At 42.8% G+C, this 10,157-nt stretch overlaps 1 long non-coding RNA gene across 1 annotated transcript; it reads right to left on the bottom strand.

Moving 5' to 3' along the window:
- Window positions 1–2,425: 2,425 nt before the first annotated feature.
- LOC129864086 (uncharacterized) lies at window positions 2,426–5,479 on the bottom strand. Its single transcript, XR_008761052.1, has 2 exons — window positions 5,345–5,479; window positions 2,426–4,270 (listed from the first exon to the last, which is right to left on the bottom strand). It is a non-coding gene; the product is annotated as an uncharacterized LOC129864086 (long non-coding RNA).
- Window positions 5,480–10,157: the final 4,678 nt, after the last annotated feature.

Raw genomic sequence — 10,157 nt, 5'->3', positions numbered from 1 at the left:
TGAGTTAGCTCCGGGGTCGACGTAAGCCAATAGTCACACGGTATGCAGCTAGCTAGCTGCGAAATCAAGGTGCAAGTGTCCAGAGGCTGCGGTTGGAATCCGGGGAAACTGAGAGAAAAAAAGTCCCGGAATGCTCCGGTCCGAGTCGCGTTGCACAAAAGTGCCGGTAGATTATCGAGCTAGAGGAATAGCTGATGACCGCAAAACGTGGGCAGCTGAAACACCAACGCTAGCCAGCAAACCGGCTAATTTCGGGGCAGCTACAGATTAGCTTCTGGCTAGCTATCGGAGTAGCTTCTGGATTAGCTTTCAGGCTAGCTTCTGAATTAGCCCCTGGCTATCTTCCACGATGGATTTTCAGATTGAGGTAAATAGTACTTATTGTAATTGGTGAAGCAGGTTGCAGGAAAGCTTTTGTAGTTGAGTTCTTGGATAATAAAATAAATAAAAGATATGTGAAGAAAAGGTGTAAATATATATATATACAGGACACGACACGACAACACGGAAAAATACGTCTGAACTGCTAAGCCACCTTGGGCTTGGGCGAGTAGCAGAGGAATAAAAAGAGTGTGCAAAGCTGTCATCAAGGCAATGGGTGGCTACTTTCAAGAATCTCAAATATAAAATATATTTTGATTTGTTTAACACTTTTTTGGTTTACATGATTCCATGTGTTATTTCATAGTTTTGATGTCTTCCCTATTATTCTACAATGTAAAAAAAAAAAAAAAAATCTTTCTTCTTTATCTAATAAATGTGTTTATTCATTCACAACTAGGTTGTTGCTGGACCCAGCACAGGCAGTGTGATCCTCTGGTCTCAGTGCTGTGGGAAAGGATGCTTGGCTTAGCAGACACAGCTCAGAGGTGAGTGCAGTTTATGAAGAAAACAGAGACACAGATGTACTGCCAGTTCCTTAATTTGTTGTCTCTATATGTAATAGCAATTAACACTTAGGAGTGACAGACAGACACAGACAGAGTGACAACAGAGGAACAAAGACAGAAAAACAGAGTGTCACACAGACACACGGTGATGTGGGCTGGTGTGGCTGTATTGCCATGGCTGAATGTTGTTTTAAGCACTAGTCTGGAAAATATTGCATTGAGACACCTTAGTCCATAGATGTCCACCTTAGTCCATAGATGCCACATATCAAGTTTCATGCTAATCAGTAATTTGCTGCCTGAAGAGTTGCGTAAAGTATTTTTCACGAAATTCAAAATGACGGAAAATCCATCATGTCAGACCTTATGGGTCCCTGAGGCTCATTTGTTCCTTCTGAGAGGGACCCATGTACCGAATTTCATTACTTTAGGTCAAACAGGGTGAGGGGCTTGACGTTTCAAACTTTGCATTTTCAATATCTTGTTATAGCGCCACCATCTGCCCAATCAGTGTACTTTTGTAAATACTGGATCTCTATGGCAAGACGCATCATTCGCCCAAGTTTTGTTCAAATCGGGCCAGTGCTGTCTGAGTTATCGTGTGACTACTGTAAGAAAGAACATACAAACTAACATACGGGGACAGATCCACAGTCTCCTCCCAGTTGTCATTGCCGGGGACAATAAAGATGGTGGGCTAGTACAGCATTGCACCAGTGTTGGAAAAATGATGGTTGGCATTATAAACTAGGCCTACATGGAAACTTCATTCCACAACAAGTGCAATAATGACCATGTTTTAATTTTCCCTCACCTTTTTGAACGACAAAAAGACACCATACAAGATAGTATGATAGTCGCAAAACAATTTTGATGACATAAACAAGGATTGTCCTATTGTCCACTTTCAGGATGTTCTTTAATAGCCTTCCGATGTGTCTACTTCCCCTCCATCCCTTGGGCTCATGCCTCATTGCCTCCATTGGAAAATCTGTGATTGATCCCCTGAAGAATGGCACAACTACCGGTCCTTAACAAGGACCTGTGTCAGTTCAACATACTTTTTATCCTTAAAGACACACATGGCTAAACAGCCAATGCCAAGGGACAAATAGTCATTTCCTCAAACCAGACAGGGCCCTGGGACACCAGAATCTAAGGGTCAGAATGGACTGTGTTCCACAAGACTCACTCATGACAGGAACACTGTTGCATGCAAAAGGCCTGGGATGTATTCGTTACGTCTTGCAACGGAAACCGTTTACGGTTTAAGAACCAACCAAATGGAATGAAATGACGAAGGAGCTACATTAATTTGTCCAATAGAAACTCTTGTTTTCATTACAAAACATTTTCCTTTTGGAATAAAAAGATTGTTGCAATTTTTTTAGCAACAGACGAAAATTTTTGCTAAAATCTGCGTAATGATTACACCCGATACCACCCACGTGAAAACCACATTCACATAATCACACACATTTCCCCCCATGCTTGACCACACAGAGGCATCACAATGTAGACAGACACACAGTCCATTTGAGAGCCACAGTTTTTTTTTATCCAACCCTTGGTTTAAATTAGAAGGAAAATCAGTGAGAACACCTTCAACCCCAAAAGACATGCAAAACAACAGTTAGTGCTGCACCTTGAAACATCTGAGAGCTGGGACTTGATGTTTTATTTATGGACAATAACTCCCCCTTGTGGTAAATACAATAAACTATAGTAGGTTGGCAAACATGCGTCGAGCTTAATATGACAAACAAGTATCTTTATTTCTAGTGTAGGAACACTTACAAAATATAAAATCATCCTCTAATATTCACAAAAGAAATAAGAACATAAGAGCTTATATACTCCAGCTTGAGTAATACACAACATGGCAAAAATAGACCATTGAAAGTGTGTTGTTTTATACAAAAGTATGTGGACACCCCTTCAAATTAGTGGATTTAGCTATTTCACCCACATCCGTTGCTGACAGTTCTAATAAATTGAGCACACCTCCACGCACTCTCCATAGACAAACATTGACAGTAGATTGGCCCATACTGAAGAAGAGCTCAGTGACTTTCAATGTGGCACCGTCATAGGATGCACCTTTCCAACAAGCCAGTTTGTCAAATTTCTGCCCTGCTAGAGCTGCCCCGGTCAACTGTAAGTGCTGTTATTGTGAAGTGGAAACTTCTAGGAGCAACAATGGCTCAGCCGCGAAGTTGTAAGCCACACAAGCTCACAGAACGGGATGGCCGAGTGCATAGTGCTGTAAAGTTTAGTGGAGGAGAAATAATGGTCTGGGGCGGTTTTTCATGGTTCGGGCTAAGCCCCTTAGTTCCAGTAAAGGGAAATCTTAATGCAACAGCATACGGCATTCTAGACGATTCTGCGCTTCCAACTTTGTGGCAACAGTTTGGGTAAGGCCCATTACTGTTTCAGCATGACAATGCCCCTGTGCACAAAGCGAGGTCCATACAGAAATGGTTTTTCGAGATCAGTGTGGAAGAACTTGACTGGCCAGCAGAGCCGTGTCTTCAAACCCAATCGAACACCTTTGGGATGAATCGGAACGCAGACTACGATCACACAACATCAGTGCCCGACCTCACTAATGCTCGTGGCTGAATGGAAGCAAGTCCCTGCAGCAAAGTTCTAACATCTAGTTTCCTTCCCAGAAGAGTGGAGGACCAACACCATATTAAATGCCCATGATTTTGGAATGAGCTGTCCACATACTTTTGGCTTTGTTTATTTCTGAACCTGAGTTTAAAACAAACAAAAATCTGACAGTAACTGAAAAACCTGGCTCCTGTTCATAACTTATATGGAAAAACTAACATTATGCTAAATGTATGGCACCATAGAATCCAAGCAGAAAAACAAACACAAAATCAGGACAAAAATGAGCTAGCTAGTGTATATGTTTGGATAGGGTTAATGTGCTTTCGCAATATCACTCCCTAAACCTGCACAAAGCCCTAGTCTCTCCCCCAACGTGCCAGTCCTATACCCCCTCCCATCATCTTAGGGAAGCCAGAGTGCTCTTCCTGGCAGAGGTGCCACACCATGATGCACTGGTAGTTCCACAGTAGCAGCAGTGCCATGACTGTCAGGGCCACCATGATGAGGATGGCCAGGAGGATGCGCTGGCGAGAGCAGCAACTGGAGGGACTGGTAGTGCTGTCTTCTAACAGTCCTGCATAATGCCTCTCCAAGTCTTCAACCTTGGGTCTGGAGGTTGGAGGATGCCACAGCCATTGTTTGATCCATGAGGCAGGGAGGCGATGGACAGGGGCTTCCCATGGACCTCCAGCCCTGATCCATGGCTCGGTCTCGGACATCCTGACCCTTGTATAGATCTCACTTGAGAACTTTAAGGCAAACTGGACAAAAGACAATGGTAGTGTCATACTACTTCTTATTGATACTGTAGGCCTACTTTTACTATAAGTCGGCATCATGACATCAGTTTGTACTGTCATATTTTAAAACCCAGACATCAAAAAGTGTCTGTGTTGATCTACTAGTACAGTAGATTCAGCAGTGAAGTAGTCTTCAGTTAGGCCTTACATACCCATATTCTGTAAAATATTATTCTACACAGTAAGTCATCAAACGGATATGGGCTAAATATTGGCACATGTTTGTTGTTGCAATTTGTTACTGTTTAAATACAAGAGAAGTAGTCTGTACAGGAACGGCACACAACCCTGCGGGTGAATATTGTAAATTACCGTCTACATATTGTAACGACCCTGGGGCCTGTTTCATTACAATATTTTACTGAAAAGTAAAACCGCTGAGTTCGTCGAGCTTCTTATCTTACAAACTCCAGAACTCAGATGAGGTTCAGCTCCAAACAGGTGCGGACGGTTTTAACACGTATAGATATATTTCTCTATGAAATAGTTCCATATACCTACCTTCAAAAACGATTCACGACCCCTATCACCTCTGAAGAAACAACAACAGTCAAAAAAAAAAAAAAAAAAAAAAAAAAATACGTAAGCCACACCCAATTGGAAATCTTCTACCTGATGAGCAGGCGCGAGAACGTCCTGCTGTCCTAGCCCCCACCTCCGGGGTCGTCCCTCGTTACCACATTCACAAAATTATAAACCCCGCCTATTTCTACAATTTCTTCTTAAAATCTGATTTTAAACCTAACCTCAACCACACTGCCAACCTTATGCCTGACCTTAAATGAAGACCATTAAGCAAATTTATGTTTTCATGAATTTTTTACAATATAGTCAATATTGAAGTAGTATGACACAGCTTTGTGGCTATGGTAACTAGTGGAAACCCAGTGTTGCCAACTTAGCGACTTTGTCGCTATATTTAGCGAGTATTCAGACCCCTCTAGCGACACATTTTCAAAAAAGCGACTAGCGACAAATCTAGCGACTTTTTCTGGTGTTATTGGAAACTTTTGTGAATGCACGTATCGTTCTTACTCTACTCAACGAGCAGCGGGTGCTGCCACCCAGGTCCCAAAACACTCACAGGCGGCCCAGTCCTCGCACAGCAGTCCCTCTCAGCTGCAGTCAGAGCAGGAGATGTTCACTCTTCCGCGTCCAGATTGCAAATGAATCGCGCATGCGGGAAGCCGCCGCTGGCTGATCTCGCCCTGGTTTACATTTAAAACATATTTTTTACCTGAACTAGGGCCAGACTAGCTACCATAATTTTCTCACATTGCCATTTTTTCTATTGTCTCTTTTTGATCCATTTAGATTGTTAATGTAGATTGTATACAAAAAAATGTTAAAAATGTTATGATTAAAAATGTTCATGTTTTACTGTGACTTGTAGGCTCCCAAGTGGATGATAAAGTTAAAAAACCAAACCAAATTAAGAAAAATAAACTAAAAAAATAAACTAAAAAAACTAACTAACTCCGCCAGAGTGTCTCTTTTGGGTCACTTTTGCCGGTCCCAAGCCCGGATAGAGGAGGAGGGTTGGAATTGTGACATAAAAAAAAACAAGAATCGACAGAAGAAAGTTAATTTGTAGTTCGAAACATATTTAGGGTGTTTTTTACTCACTTTTTGTCCCTCCCACGACGTTATTCCTCTCTCCTACAGCGTCCATCACAGCCGATTATGCAAATTAGGCTATGACATCATTTAGCGACTTCTAGTGACTTTTAGGACAGCCAATAGCTACTTTCCTTACCAAGGAGCTGGCAACACTGAACCCACCTCCAGCCACTGAAAACGAACGAGCTTGATTTAGCTTGCCCGTGTGCGGTTTGGATGGGGTTCACGCAACATTAAAATACCTTAATATAAGGGGCCCAACTTTGGTTTTAGAAGTGGGGGGGACATAAATTTGCGAGGGGTCTGGCAAATTTCCTGCATTTCTACACAATCCAATATAACCCATGGCCCTTCTAGCCCTCTCTATTTAGAACAACTAAAATTAAGAAACAATGCACCCAGTCATCAAGCTAGGTAAGAGATCATTGTTAAATATGTTTTTAAGTGATTGACAAGACTGAACTTGATAAAAGGTCATTCAATGCCTAACAAATCAAACACATTTCTTAAGACATCCTCTATATAAAATTTCTGCCAGACCACCCAGCTAGCCTGAGCCACCTGCACACCCAACCCCCACCAGTCTAGTCAATACCTAAACTCTCTCCCAAAACACATTTTCTCCACCTTTTTTTTTTCTTTATTCCCAAGGGAAATGTTTAGAAACAAAAGTTTAAAAAACAACAATAAAAAAACACATACAACTACACATGTAAATGAACACAGAGAAACAGCACATCCTCCATGCTGGGAAGGCTTTCTACCAGATGTTGGATCATTGCTGCGGGGACTTGCTTCCATTCAGCCACAAGAGCATTAGTGAGGTTGGGCAATTAGGCCTGGCTCAAAGTCGGCATTCCAATTCATCCCAAAGGTGTTTGATGGGGTTGAGGTCAGAGCTCTGTGCAGGCCAGTCAAGTTCTTCCACACCGATCTCAACAAACCATTTCTTTATGAACCTTGCTTTGTGCACAGGGGCATTGTCATGCTGAAACAGGTAAGGGCCTTCCCCAAACTGTTGCCACAAAGTTGGAAGCACAGAATCATCTAGAATGTCATTGTATGCTGTAGTGTTAAGATTTCCTTTCACTAGAACTAAGGGGTCTAGCCCGAACCATGAAAAACAATCCCAGACCATTATCCCTCCTCCACCAAACTTTATAGCTGGCACTATGCATTTTGGCAGGTAGCGTTCTCCTGGCATCCGCCAAACCCAGATTTGTCTGTCGGACTGTCAGATGGTGAAGCACGATTCATCACTCCAGATAACGTTTCCACTGCTCCAGAGTCCAATGACGGCGAGCTTTACACCACTCCAGGCGGAGCGTGGCATTGCGTATGGTGATCTTAGACTTGTGTGGGGCTGCTCGGCCATGGAAACCCATTTCATGAAGCTCCCGACGAACAGTTCGTGTCTTGATGTTGCTTCCAGAGGCAGTTTCTGAGTACAGATCCCTTGACTTTTTCCACATTTTGTTACGTTACAGCCTTATTTTAAAATGTATTAAATTGTCCCCCCCATCAATCTACACACAATACCCAATAATGACAAAGTAAAAAAACGTTTTTAGAAATATCACATTTACATAAGTTTTCAGACCCTTTACTGAGTACTTTGTTGAAGCACCTTTGGCAGTGATTACAGCCTCAAGTCTTCTTGGGTATGACACTAAATGGTAGGCACACCTGTATTTCGGGGAGTTTCTCCCATTCTTCTCTGCAGATCCTCTCAGGCTCTGTCAGGTTGGATGGGGATTGTCGCTGCACAGCTATTTTCAGGCCTCTCCAGAGATGTTGGATTGGGTTCAAGTCCGGGCTCTGGCTGGGCCACTCAAGGACATTCAGAGACTTGTCCCAAAGCCATTCCTGCGTTCTCTTGGCTGTGTGCTTAGGGTCGATGTTCTGTTGGAAGGTGAACCTTCGCCCTAGTCTGAGGTCCAGGAGCGCTCTGGAGCAGGTTTTCATCAAGGATCTCTCTGTTCTTTACTCTTTTCATCTTTCCCTCGATCCTGACTAGTCTCCCAGTCCTTGCCGCTGAAAAACATCCCCACAGTATGATGCTGACACCACCATGCTTCACCATAGGGATGGTGTCAGGTTTCTTCCAGATGTGACACGTGGCATTCAGGTCAAATAGTTCAATTTTGGTTTCATCAGACCAGAAAATCTTGTTTCTCATGGGTTGAGAGTCCTTTAGGTGCCTTTTGGCAAACTCCAAGCGGGCTGTCATGTGCCTTTTACTGAGGAGTAGCTTCCGCCTGGCCTGATTGGTGGAGTGATGCAGAGATGGTTGTCGATCTGGAAGGTTCTCCCATCTCCACAGAGGAACTCTGGAGCTCCGTCAGAGTGACCATCGGGTTCTTGGTCACCTCCCTGACCAAGGCCCTTCTCCCCCAATTGCTCAGTTTGGCCAGCTCTAGGAAGATTCTTGGTGGTTCCAAATTTCTTTCATTTAAGAATGATGGAGGCCACTGTGTTCTTGGGGACCTTCAATGCTGCAGAAATATTTTAGTACCCTTCCCCAGATCTGTGCTTCGACACAATCCTGTTGTACGCACAATTCCTTCGACCTCATTGGTTGGTTTTTGCTTTGACATGCGTTGTCAACTGTGGGAACTTATATAGACAGGTGTGTGCCTTTCCAAATCATATCCAATCAATTGAATTTAGCACAGGTGGACTCCAATCAAGTTGTAGAAACATCTCAAGGATGATCAGTGGAAAAAGGATGCACCTGAGCTCAATTTCGAGTCTCATAGCATAGGGTCTGAAAACGTATGTAAATAAGGTATTTCTGCTTTGCACTTTTAATACATTTGCAAAACAATCTAAAAACCTGTTTTCGGTAAGTCATTACGGGGTGTTGTGTGTAGATTGATGAGGGAAAAAAAGTATTATATAAATCTTAGAACAAGGCTGTAATGTAACATAATGTGGAAAAAGTCAAGGGATCTGAATACTTTCCGAACGCCCTGTGTGTCTGAGATTTATATGAACAGGACTGGGCATTCAAACATATCTGTATCCATTCATCATCAATAGCTTCTACCAGGTGTTCCTCACATTTTTGATTTACATGATTTGTGTCATTGGGAAAAGCCTCTATCAACCCTTGTTACAGTTTGAAATCAACTTTGGAGGTTTTTCAGACTGCTATACAATAGTTTAAATCTTTGAACCATCTGGGTTGTCCAGTGTTGCTGCACAAAGATAATAAAGTGTTGTATCTGCAAGAATTCCTCTCTGCTCCATCACAGATTGGACTTCCCTGGCTGCTTGACCCTGCTGAGACCCGTCACCATCTGATCCTCCTAAGATGAGGCATGACAAAGATTTACTTGGTGAATGTTTATACATTATATTTTCCAAGAATATAATCAATGGTTCAGTAATTAAAATGACCATTATTCCCAGATCCCAGACTGTAATATGCTGTCCTGTAGCTACTGTAGGTCCAACCATCAACTCAAGATGGAACTTTGTATCATTCACTGATATTGTTATTGTTAGTATACTGCAAAAGTCACCTGAGCTCTGTAGACTGGCTGTCTGACCCTTACTGGGACACATGTCACCATCTGATCCTGTTAATGTTGAGGATGGGGGCGCTGTTGAGACTAATTATGCTAATCGTGTAATTTTTGAAACGGCTTCCCACAAAATCCTTGATCGTACAATATGCATATTATTATTATTATTGGATAGAAAACAGTCTATAGTTTCTATAGGAGTTGAAATTTTGTCTCTAAGTCACATATGTCAGAGTCAAGGCCCGCGGGCCACATCCGGCCCGCGAGAAGGTTTTTTACGGCCCCTGGGATGATCTTGATTTATTATTAGAACCGGCCCGCAGACCGCAGCAAGCCGGCAGCCCGCAGATCTTTTACACGCACCAATACTACATTTCCCACAATGCAACGGTGACGCACCGAGCAGTAGGCTGCTTCATTTCAATATTTATTGGCACAGCAGTCGTCAGCATCACAGTAAAATTAACTTTCAGATACCCATCAAAAATGGCAAAACGGAAGGTGGACACTGAGAACCGGGGGTTTCAAACAAGGTGGGAGTCGGAGTATATGTTCACGGAGGTAGCTGGAAAACCTGTGTGTCTTCTGTGTGGAGAAAGTGTGGCGGTACTGAAAGAGTATAATCTGAGACGACATTATGAAACGAAACACGCGGACAAAAACAAGAATATGGACATGGAACAAAGGCTACAAAAGGC

Source organism: Salvelinus fontinalis, chromosome 10 (genome assembly GCF_029448725.1).
Source record: "Salvelinus fontinalis isolate EN_2023a chromosome 10, ASM2944872v1, whole genome shotgun sequence".
NCBI lineage: Eukaryota > Metazoa > Chordata > Actinopteri > Salmoniformes > Salmonidae > Salvelinus > Salvelinus fontinalis.
Note: the sequence above shows the minus strand (reverse complement) of the source record. Positions and strands in the feature narration are given on the sequence as shown.